Below are 13,010 nucleotides of genomic sequence, written 5' to 3'. Positions count from 1 at the left end.
TCTCTGACTCTTTTTCAGACTTTTGGGACCCTAGTCTTCATCCTGGGTCGCCTTGCCCAGCCTTAGTACATGGGGAAGTAATTAGTCTTACTGCAACTTGATATGGAATGCTTTGTTGATAATCATGAGAGACCTGTCCTTTCCTAAACAAAAAACAGAAGAGGAGTGGATTCAGGGCTAAAACAGAGGGTGAACTTTATGTCTTTAAAGAAAGAAATTAAAGAAGATACCAGAAAATGGAAAGATTTACTATGCTCTTGGATAGGTAGGATAACATAGTAAAAATGGCAATCTTGCCAAAAGCAATTTACAGATTCAATGAAATCCCCATCAAAATCCCAGCACAATTCTTCACAGACCTTGAAAGGATAATACTCAACTTTATATGGAAAAACAAAAGACCCAGGATAGCCAAAACTATCCTATACAATAAAGGAACTTCAGGAGGCATCACCATACCTGTCTTCAAGCTCTACTATAGAGCTATAGTCCTGAAAACAGCTTGGTATTGGCACAAAAATAGACAGGCAGACCAATGGAATTGAACTGAAAATCCTGATATTAACCCACATATCTACAAACACCTGATTTTTGATAAAACAGCTAAAATTATACAATGGAAAGAGGAAAGTGCTGGCACAACTGGATGATGGTGTGTAGGAAGACAGTTCTGTACGCCACTTTTTAATAGGGTAACTTGGTGTTTTGGTGACTAGTTTCTTGAGTTCTTTGTATATTTTGGAGATCAGCCCTCTGTCAGATGTGGGGTTGGTGAAGATCTTTTCCCAGCCTGTGGGCTACTGTTTGATATTGTCGACTGTGTTCTTTGCCTTACAGGAGCTTCTCAATTTCAAGAGGTCACATTTATTCATTGTCAATCACCAGTGTACAATTCACACTGCCAGATGTAGTGAGATATTCACTGACCATGCCCATTGAGGGTGGGCACAGGGGCAGATATGACTTGGGGGGAAGTATGTCTGTGGGGGGAGCCCAGAGCACTCTCTTGCTTGCAGCACAGGGACAGAGGAGCATCTGGAGGCATCCTTGGGACCAGGAACCTGCTGGTGTTCATCTGTCCCTGTTGTAAGTTATTTATTTCTCCCTGAATAAACATCTATTCAGGCTATCGTTTTTCCTGATCCTTATTAAACCACGATAACCAGAGAAACTAGGATACAAGGAGGAACTTAACAGATTCATACAAGATCCCTCACAGAAGGGGAAAGGAACAAGAACTCCTGAGCATATTGGTAGTGGGGGGGGGGAGGGGACAGTGTGTGGAGAGGGAGTTAGGAGAAAGAGAAGAGGAGGAGAGGAGAACATGTGCAACCAGGAAGATTGAGTCGAGGGATGAATAGATGAGAGCAAAACAACAACAATAACAAAAAAAAACAGTAATACCATAATAGAGGGAGCCATTAGAGGCTTGAAGAGAAAACGGACTCTAGAGAAATGTTCAGAGACCTACAAGGATGATCCCAACTATCAATTTGACCAACAGTGGAGAGGCTACCTTAAATGCCCTTCCCTGATAATGAGATTTATAACTAACTTATATGCCATCATAGAGCCCTCATCTAGTAGCTGATGGAAATAGAAGCAGGCACCCACAGTTAAACACTGAGCCAAACTCCTGGAATTCAGTTGCAGAGAGAGAGGAGTAATGAGCAAAGGGGTCAAGACCAGGATGGAGAAATCCATAGGAACTGCTGACCTGAACAAAGGGGAGTTCATGGACCCCAGTCTCATAGCTGGGAAACCAGCACAGGACAGACTCAGTCTGCCTGAATGTGGGTGTTAGTTAGGAGGACTTGGCAGTCTATTGGGCCTCTAGTAGTGGATCAGTATTTATCCCTAGTATAGAAATGGGCTTTGGGAGCCCATCCCACATAGAGGGATACTTTCTCAGCCTACACATATAGGGGAGGGCCTAGGCCCTGCTCCAAATGATATGACAGACTTTGAAGACTCCCCATGGAAGGCCCCACCCTCTCCGGGGTGCAGAAAGGGGATCGGATGGGGGTTGGTGGGGGGAACAGGGGGAGGACAGGAGGGTGTGGGAACTGGGATTGACATGTAAAACAAGCTTGTTTTATATTTACATTTTAAAAATTATCAAAAAAAAATCAGGTCCTTAGTGCTCACTATATCCTAGCATGTCCCTAAATATCATAAGAGCAATAGGAAGAGATAACTCTACAAATAGAAACCTTAATATAAATATGCTGGTGCAGAAGCATATGACATAGAGCTGTGTGTAAAGAAGCAGAAGGCAGGGCTGGAGAGATGGCTCAGAAATTAAGAGTGGCTAGTGCTCTGCCACGGCACCAGAGTTCAGTACCCAGTACTCACATCAGGACGGTCATAACTGCCTGTAACTCCAGCTCCAGGGAATTTGACACCCTCTTCTGACCTCTGTGGTCACACACATACATACATACCACAAACACACACACAAATACACACACACACACACACACACACACGTGGCAATTCACAGACACACTGTCTTAGGGTCTCTATTGCTGTGGAGAGACACCATGACCACGGCATCTCTTATAAGGGAAACATTTACTTGGGATGGCTCACTTACAGTTTCAGACATTCACTCCATTATCATCATGGAGAGACATGGAAGCATAAACGTTGATGTGATGTGGGTTACATTTTGATGAGAAGGCCGCAGGAAATCGTCTCAGACACTGGGCAAAGCTTAAGCAAAAGAGACCTCAAAGCCTGTCCCCACAGTAATACACTTCCTTCAACAAGGCCACACCTACTTCAATAAGGCCCCTCCCTATGAACTTATGAGGACCAATTACATTCAAACTAGCACACACACACAAACACATAATAAAAAATAATAAAACTTCCAGGCACAGTGGTGAATGCCTTTAATCCCAGTACTCTGGAGGCAAAGGCAGGCAGACAGATTTCTGTAAATTCAAGGTAAGCCTGGTCTACATGGTGAGCTTCAGAATAGTCAAGACAACATCAAGAAAGCCTGTCTTAAACAGCCAAAATAAAGTAAAGTAAGATAAACCTTTAAAAAAGAAATAGAAGTAACATACATTGAAATGTGATTGAATATGCAAGAATCATTAGCAGGGTCAGCAGACTTCAGCCTAAGGGTCAAATCCAATCTAACATCTGTTTTTATATACTACAAATATTGTGTATGTGGATGTGTGTGTGTGATTATCTACCTATCTACAAATACATATCTATCTATAGATAGATGGATAGATAAACAGATTACATGTTTATATACATGTGAGACTGTATGTATACTATATGGATATTTCTTATAATAGTATTTATAGATTTATAAATATTGAAACGTGTTCTATGTTAACAGCTCTTATTTTGAAGTTAACAATTGTACTGCTAACTAGATAACATTTCTATCTCATTTTCTCTGTACTTTTAAATTCTTACATTTTAAATTGACAATTCATCATATACATATATGAGGCAAAATGTGTTTTGACAGATGTATACACTGTATAATGACCAAATCGGGGCAATTAATTAACTCAGCAATCATTTCAAATATTTATCATTTCCTCAGGGATGTATCATCTGAAGTATTTTCATTCCTTCATTTTTAGCTATTGAAAAACATGTAGGACTTTCACAGGTATGGTCACCTTGATGGGCTTTGTGTCCCATATGTTTCTACCATTAAATCATGTAGTAATTGGGGAAAAAATCAATAGAACAAACTCAAAAGAATAACACAATTTCACAAAAGTTTGTGGGATTCCAATTCCATTGTCCATAAGTTTTCTCAGAACACAGATATACTCTGCATTGTTTAGCTGCTTCCACACATCTCTGGTGGAGGTGAATGGTTGTGATATAGATTTATCAGTCTACAGACAGTAACAGATCTATCACCTGGCTCTCTACAAAACAAGGTCACAGATCATGGCTAGAGGAGCTCATAGAAGAGTGAATAACTGCAGCTTCCTCAAGGGAGGGCACAGGAAGATGAAGACAAGGTAAGACTTGTGTCTTACCTTCTAGACTATGGTGCTCTTCTGAATTTTGTATAATTAGGAAATTAGGAAAACATTTAAGAACCATAAATAATGTATCCATTAATAGTTTTCTAAAATTATTTAATTAATAATGTAATAAACCTCTGAGCTGTCTGCTCAGGATAAAAATTAATGTGTCCTAATATGGTATCTCTTACTAGCACACCTTTCCTAATGCCATCCTGGAGAGTGTCAAGAGTCAGAAGCTGATGGAAGCAGAAGCAGACACCTATAGCTAAACACTGAGCCAAACTCCTAGAATCCAGTTATGGAGAGGGGGAAGTGATGAACAAAGGGGTCAAGACCAGGATGGAGAAACCCACAGAGATAGCTGACCTGAATAATGGGGAGCTCATGGACTCCAGTCTGATAGCTGTGAAACCAGCATAGGACTGACCCAGACGCCCCTGAATGTGGGTGTTAGTTAGGAGGCCTGGGAAGTCTATGGGGCCTCTAGTAGTGGATCAGTATTTATCCCTAGTATACAAATGGACTTTGGGAGCCCATCCCACATAGAAGGATACTCTCTCAGCCTAGACACATGGGTGAGGACCTAGGCCCTGCCCCAAATGATATGACAGACTTTGAAGACTCTCTATGGAAGGCCTCATCCTTCCTGGGGTGCAGAAAGGGGATGGGCTGAGGTTTGGTGGGGTTGATAGGGGAGGATGAGGGGGTGAGGGAACTGGGATTGACATGTAAAACAATCTTGTTTCAAATTTAAATTAAAAAAAAAGGAAAAACAAAACACGAGTCAGAAGCTAGACAAGCATGTATCTGGTATTTTTGTTATTTTATAATCAAGTGTAGAACAATCACCTATTTCTTGAAGTATACAAAAAACAGGATGTTGAATGTCGTTCTAATAGAGAAATACAAAACTTCTTGTTTTACATAGCAACTCAGTACTTCATGGCCCTGAAAAAGTGACCTTAGGGTCCGGCACTTGGGAGGCAGAGACAGGCGGATCTCTGTGAGTTCGAGGTCATCCTGGTCTATAAGAGCTAGTTCCAGGACAGCCTCCAAAGCCACAGAGAAACCCTGTCTCAAAAAAAAAAAAAAAAAAAAACCAAAAATGTGGCCTTAAAGCAGTGGTTCTCAACCTTCCTGATGCTGTGACCCTTTCCCACTGTTCCTCATGTTGTGGCGACCCACAACTATAAAATTATTTTCATTGCTACTTCATAAATGTAATTTTGATAGTGTTATGAATCATAAAGCAAATGTCTGATATGCAGGGTATTTGATAGGTGATCTCTGTGAAAGGGACCAACACCCATAGGTTGAGAATCACTGTCTTAAAGAAAACAATGTATCTTGAAGTCTTGTGTGAACATGGAGCACTACATCAGCAACTGAGTGTCTGAAGGCTGCCAGTTTACCCTCCCAACCTCACACCATCAACCCCAAAATTCTCATGGAATTTCTTTTAATTTGACTTTCACATTGAAGGGATCAATGAATACCCTGGGTAAAATATAAAAAGTAGATGGTAAAAACATGGCAGAAGGGAAACAACATACTAACGCATCCTGCCTTTCCTACACACACACAAACTGTATTACCTCTCTAACCATAGGCATAGTACCAATCCAGACACCAGACAAACTGCTTATGAGTATAGAACCCATATTATATAGTTGCTTTTCTGTTACTGTGGTAAAACACCATGAGCAAGGTGACTGATAGAAGGAAGGGTTTATTTTGCTTACTATTCTAAGGGATAAGAGTCAAGCAGCAGACATGGCTGCTGGAGCAGAAGCTGAGAGCTTATACCTTGAATGGCAAACAGAAGGAAGTTTTTAAACCTCAAAGTCTGGCCCTGTGACAGACTTCCTCTAGCAAGGCCATGCCTCCTAAACCTTCCCCCAAAGCATCACCAACTGGGAATGGGATATTCAAATGCTATAGAATTTGGGGCATAGCTCATTCTAATCATTACAGTACTTAACCCTTAGGCCAGGCGTGGGGGTGAGGGTATGGAGATATCTGAACATAGCCTTAGGCAAGAATCTGGAGGTTTGGGGAAGAGCCTAAACGAATAGGATCTCTGGACAGCAGAGGGAAAGCTGATTGGAGCTAGCCTGAGTATTTCTAAATCTAAGACAGGATCTAATGCCAAAGGAGCAGATGGAGAAAGGAAAAGCAGGACTGAGGACTCACCTGAGGCTGAGTGAACAAATGCCCTTTGTCCTTATTTGCTCCTGATGCTCATAGGAGACGTATAACTTCCCACTAGAGCCCATCCAGTTCTCTGCATCACCCCACATCTCTGTCATCCTCACCACCCTACCCCACTTTATACCAGCAAAGTGCCTGAACTCCAATAGGCTAAAAAAAAAATAACCAGATCCCAGAGGGGCTTGCTGATCACAAGGAATAAAACTAAACACAAATTAGGATGGGTTCCTGATTTTAAAAAGCTAGAGCAGGAAAGAGCAACCTATTAAATAATTAGCAGTCCCTACTTATCCATAGTTGTCATGTCCCAAAACAATCCTCAAATACCTGAAAGCATGGGTACATCAATTCTATATACACATATTCTTTGGAGATATATATATATATATATATATATATATATATATATGAGAGAGAGATTTAGTTTTAAAATTAGGTATAATAAAATATTGATAATAGTCATTAATACATAGAATAATTATGACATATCATTTGTGTGTTCCTGACATGTTGTGCATCTAAACAAGTGTCCTACCCCTGAGCCATAAGCCCAGATGCCTCCTTTAACAATGTCCTGAAACAAATTTTATTACCCTTCCTATATACAAATATTAAATGGGATGAGAATGAAATCAGAGAAACATCACACTTTACAATAGCCACAAATAACATAAAATGTCTTTGATTAACTCTAACCAAACAAGTGAAAGACCTGTATGACAAGAACTTTAAGTCTTTGATGAAAGAAATTAAAGAAGACATAAGAAAATAGAAAGATCTTCCATGCCCTTGAATAGGTAGGATTAACATAGTACAAATGGCAATCCTACCAAAAGTAATCTACAGATTCAATGCAATCCCCATCAAAATCCCAGCACAATTCTTTAAAGACCTTGAAAGAACAATATTCAACTTCACATAAAAAAAAAATCTAGGATAGCCAAACATACCTGTACAATATAGGAACTTCTGGAGGCATCACCATACCTGACCTCAAACTCTACTATAGAGCTACAGAAATGAAAACTGGTAATGAAAGCTTGGTATTGGCATAAAAACAGACAGGTAGACCAATGGAATCAAATTGAACACCCTAGTATCTATCCACACAGCCATGAGTACCTGATATTTGACAAACAAGCTAAAATTATAAAATGGGAAAAAGAAAGCATCATCGACAAATGGTGCTGGCATAACTGAATGTTGACATGTAGAAGAATGTAAATAGATCCATATCTATTGCCATGCATAAAAATCAAGTCCAAATGGATCAAAGACCAAAACATAAATCCAGTCACACTGAACTTCATAGAAGGGAAAGTGGGAAGTACCCTTGAATGCATTGGCACAGGAAACCACTTCCTAAATATAACACCAGTAGTTCAGACATTAAGAGCAACAATGAATAAATGGGACCTCCTGAAACTGAGAAACTTCTGTAAAGCAAAGGACACAGTCAGCAAGAAAGACAAAATGGCTACCTACAGAATTGAAAAAGGTCTTCACCAACCTCACATCTGACAGAGGACTGATCTCCAGAATATACAAAGAACTTAAGAAACTGGATATCAGAAGACTAAATAATCCAACAAAAATTGGGGTACAGATCTAAACAGAGAATTCTCAACAGGAGAAGCTCTAATGGCCAAGAAATACTTAAGAAGATGTTTAACATCCTTAGCCATCAGAGAAATACAAATCAAAATAACTCTGAGATTCCATCTTACACCTATCAGAATGGCCAAAATCAAAAACTCCAATGACAGCTTATGATGGAGAGGATGTGGAAAAAGGGGAATACTCCTCCACTGTGGAGTATATAAAAGTATATAAACTTGTATAGCTGCTTTGGAAATCAGTATGATGGTTTTTTAGAAAATTTGGAATTGACGTACCACAAGACTCAGCAATACCACTTTTGGGCATTTACCTAAAGGGTGCACATTCATACCACTAGGATATTTGCTCAACTATATTCATAGCAGCATTATTCATAATAGCCAGAACCTGGAAACAAACTAGATGCCCCTTAATCAAACAATAGATGAGGAAAATGTGGTACAGTTACACGATGTAAAATACAACGACATCTTTAAATTTGCAGGCAAATGGACAGAACTACAAAAAGCCATTCTAAGAGAGGTAACCCAGACCCAGAAAGACAAATATATGTATTCACTCATAAGTGGATATTAGACATAAAGCAAAGGATAACCAGACTACAGGCCACAACCCAAGAGAACTTAGTTAACAAAGAGGACCCTGAGAGAGACATACATGGATCCACAGAGGACAAGGAAAAAGACAAGATCTCTTGAGTAAATTGGGAACATGGGGGGGGGGTAGGGAGCATGGGGAAGGGTAGAAGGAGAGAGGGGAGAAGGAAAGAAGAATGGGGAAAATGTATAGCTAAAATAAAACAAATTTTATTTTAAACATAAGAATTTTTCATACTAGAGATGCCCATTCAAGATTTTGGTACCACGAATGACCTAGGCTAACTAAAACTACTAGTGTGGAATTGTGGACCACAGAGGCCAAATGTGCAATTGCAGACCATAGGGACTAAGAGTAATGATTGAAAGGCTGAAGAAGATCCATGCTCATCACAAGACAAAAGATGCCCCTAGAAATACTTAATTCAAAACAAATCAGCAAATGAAGTCAAGGACACAATCATTGTTAATACTCAAACCCTCTGGCTTGAGAGACTGAAAAGGAGCACAGAGGGCCCATGACCTAACATCAGTCCCACAAGACAAGAAAACACAAGGAGGAAAAAATGGCCAGAAACCAAAGCAAAATCCACCTCGAAAAGGATCTGAAGTTTTGTGCCAGAAACCATCTCATGGATTTTAGGTGACATGATTGAAAGATAAAGTAGATTTGTCTATGTTCTGGAATTAACTTCCAAAGGCCAAGAATGAAGAGGAAAATCTCACCACTTTCTAACTGAAAGAAAAATGAACTTAAAGTAAAAGGGAATCCTATAAGCCAGAGAAATCTTGTAACAGAAAAGGAAAACATCATATTTCTATGAGAAGTACAACTGAAATGGAAAATAGACACAAGATTTTATATGGCCATTAAAAAAAAAAAAGATTAAGAAACCACACTTAAGAGGGAGGCCCCATGCCCAGCAGTAGATGGCCAACACAAAGTAAACTCAATGGTGGAACATGTTTTTAACCCTACAAGTCTTCAGCATATGCTTTGACGTTTGGGTTTGTGTTTTTATGGGCTTTCTTTGTGGGCCAATCTGTGGCTTTCTATCTCTATATGTTTCTTCTGCCTTTTCTTTGCCCCCCCCACCATGTTCGTTTTGTTACGTTATTGTTTTTTTATCTTATTTTTATTTATTTTTAGATGCCTGCTTTTAATGAGAGAGAACAAAGAGTGTGGGTTTGGATGAGTGGGGAGGGTGGAGAAGATCTAGGAGGAGTTGGGGGAGGGGAACCATAATAAGAATATACCATCTTAAAAGAACCCATGTTCAATAAAGAGAGAGAGAAGACATTAAAGTGGTTCTACAGCTACAATAAAAGCATGGATATAAAGTAGAACAGCACATCAGAAAGTAAAATTGGATGGTGCAATATGATTAAAGCAGCTTCAAAGTGTGCATATAAAAGCCAGAATAAATAGGTGGAATAACGATAGTTAGTTTAAGGTAGTGATGAGGTCGTTTCTACAGGGTTGCAGTGATGATTATTTTTTTAAGTAACAGTTCATGTGAAACTAAGGAGGTTTTTTTCTTCTTCTTGAGATGTGGTGTGCTCGCACAGCACATGTAGAGAAGTCAGAGGACAACTTGTGGAAGTTGGCTCTCTTCTACCATTTGGATTCAAGCAACAGAACTCACTCGGATTGGTAGGCTAGTCAGCAAGTGCCTTGACCCACCCAAGCCATCCCTGGTCATCACCATGTATTTTGTAAACAGTCTTTCTTTTTAAATGAATAACATGAAGCATGAAGGGGTGTTCACACACAACACAATCTCTGCACAGGACCGGATGACTCAGCTCCAGGATTCACATGTCAATATCAATTTTGAAGGCAGATTCTGCCCAGGGCAAAAAATTGCCCTAAGATTTTTGAGGCATTTGATCATTTTCTCATTGCATAGGAAAAACAGGCCTTGATACTCTTGTTGTTGGAGTGTTGGAGAAGATTCAGACCCACGTTGTACTGAAAGCATACCCTCTTTGCTCTCTGTCTCCTCCCAGCCGCCAGTAGATAAAGGACTCTGTCCGCCATTCTCCTGTCACCAAACTGTGCTTCTCCACTCTATGCCCAGAAAAACTGGTGTCACCAAAAAATGGCCTGAAACCTGATACCACAGAGCAAACTCTACTTTTCCTCTTCACAGTGTTCCCCTCCTGTGTTTGTTACAGCAGTGACAAGATAACTAAACAACACCTGTGCAGTGGCGCTTGCTGAATTAGACTTTCATTTAACTGTGAGAACATGCATCAAGCCTCATTACCAGTGGGGCAATGACAACACTCTTCCTTATGCTAAGTAGTTCCAGAACTCCAGGGAGAGACACATTTCTTTGGCAGTCCCAAGGACAATTATCCTTCTCCTGAGCAATCAGTCTGTTTCCATCGTGTACATAGTGTGAGTCTCGGAATTATAAAGTCTCCCTTCTCAGATGGCTCCTCGGAGTGAGCCAAGTGTAGAGCAGGAACAGCTTTCAGAAGTTTGTTTCCAAGCCGGCTGCCTTTTATAGCTTTGCCATTACTTCCCTTTCTCTCCTGTGCTGAAATTATGGGTTTTCCTGCATTTTATGACTTGTGTAAGCTACTTCAATTTTTTTTTTTCAATTGGGTAGACTGTAAAAAAGAAAGTTGAACTCTAAAATTGTGCTGTACAAATTGCAGAGTGGAGGAGGGCATTTAAAAGATGGGCTGGGCAGTGGTGGCCCACACCTTTAATCCCAGCACTTGGAAAACAAAAGCAGGCAGATCTCTGTGAGTTCCAGAGTAGGCTGACTGGTCTACAAAGTGAGTTCTAGGACAGACTCCAAAGGTAACTCTGCCTCAAAACACAAAACACAAAACAAAACAAAAATCAAACAAAGAAAAACAAAAAAAGATGATCAGCTAGGAATTAGGCCCTGGAGGCCATGCTGATAGAAGAACAAAGAACAAAGAGGACCTCCCCACTCTGGGGAAGGAGGACTCCCCAACTAAGAACAGAACACTACAGAATGTTTGGGAGGGGCAGAGAACATGGCAGTGAGGAGACATGCCTGACTACCATACGCCCTTCCTTCGGGATACAGAACGGCAGGCCGTGCACCCTGTGGGGTAGAGAACACTTTGAGGCCATGCACCTGGGGGATACAGAACAGGTGAGGCTGTGCACCTGCACAATGCAGAACGGGTGAGATACACGAGGATCTTAAAAACAAGAAGCAGGAGTTCTGGCCTGATGTGGGGCGTCTCTGGCCTTTGTGTGTAAACACACAAACATGGGTGCCCATGTCTCCACACTCCTGAGATCGGTGGCAGAGGCTGTGCTGCACTGATCTGCTATGGCTGCCATAAAGTATCATATAAAACAGAAATGTGTTTCCTCACATTAAGGAGGTTAGTGATCCAAACTCTAAGTGTAAACAGGGCTGCCGTCTCCAGAGCCTCCTCCTCCTCCATGGTTGTCTGCCTTCTCCCTGCACCCTCACATGGCCTCTCTTAGGGTGACTGTGTCCCAATCTCCTATTCTTCGAAGGGTATCAATCATGTAGAGCCACTCTAGTGGCATCATTCACCTCAATTACCTCTTGAAAGTCTTCCCTATCAAACAGCCAAAGGCCAGTCCAAAGCTGTTAAAACAGTTCCAGCTGTTAAAAAAAAAAAAAAAAAAAAAAAAAGTCTAAATTCAGTAAAGGCTGACACCTTGCAAGTCTAGGATGGCTTCTAGAAGGTCACAACCTTGGGCGACAAAAATCTTCAACAGTGAGACATTAAAAGCCAAAATCCCATGGGGGCTCATATAAGAGGACTGGAGATGAATTCCAGGGAAGGTATTAGCCACACTATATGACAACAATGAAAATTTCAGGTAAGAAATGCATCTATATCACATTCCCTCTAGCCACTGGACGGCCTCCATGTGATCAGAACTATTTAACATCCCTATGACAAACATTTTTTATAGCCCAACTGACTTATTAGTTCTCTCAGTTCTTTTTAGTTCTGTGTTCTTTCTCACCCCCAAATTTACCCTTCACTATTTAAAATTGTCAGCACTATTTTTTGCATAATTTGCCATGCCCCGTATTTAACCTTCACACCATTCCTAGGATAGTAGATATATATACACACAGTAAGATTCTTGGAGAATTGCGATTTGGTTCATACATGTTGTTTTGGAAATTTGATTCAGTGTCTTACTACAGTGGTGACTCTTTGCTGTGTAGGGACAGGATCTCACTGTAGCTCAGGATGACCTAAAATGCTACGTAATATAGGCTGTCCTCAAATACCACTCTTCCTGCCTCAGCCTACAGAGGGAGGGCTGGGATTCAAAGCACACACTACCGTACCCAGCTCTCTTGCTGACTTCATTGAATATGTATGCAAAAGCACAAAAATTACCCCCCAAAAAGAAGATACGTTCTTCAAGTTAAAAATTTCCTGACATGCAGTTTCAACTCTTTGGACAAACTGAATGGGCAATGGTGACCCACTACAGTTTGGGGTTGGTCATCTAAAGATAAGCTGGAGGGAAGGACATTTCAGATGAGGGCAGTGATAAAGCCAGGTGTGCATGATAAAT

Source organism: Phodopus roborovskii, unplaced genomic scaffold, assembly GCF_943737965.1.
Source record: "Phodopus roborovskii unplaced genomic scaffold, PHOROB, whole genome shotgun sequence".
NCBI classification, from domain to species: Eukaryota; Metazoa; Chordata; class Mammalia; order Rodentia; family Cricetidae; genus Phodopus; species Phodopus roborovskii.
This window is presented reverse-complemented; position numbering follows the sequence as displayed.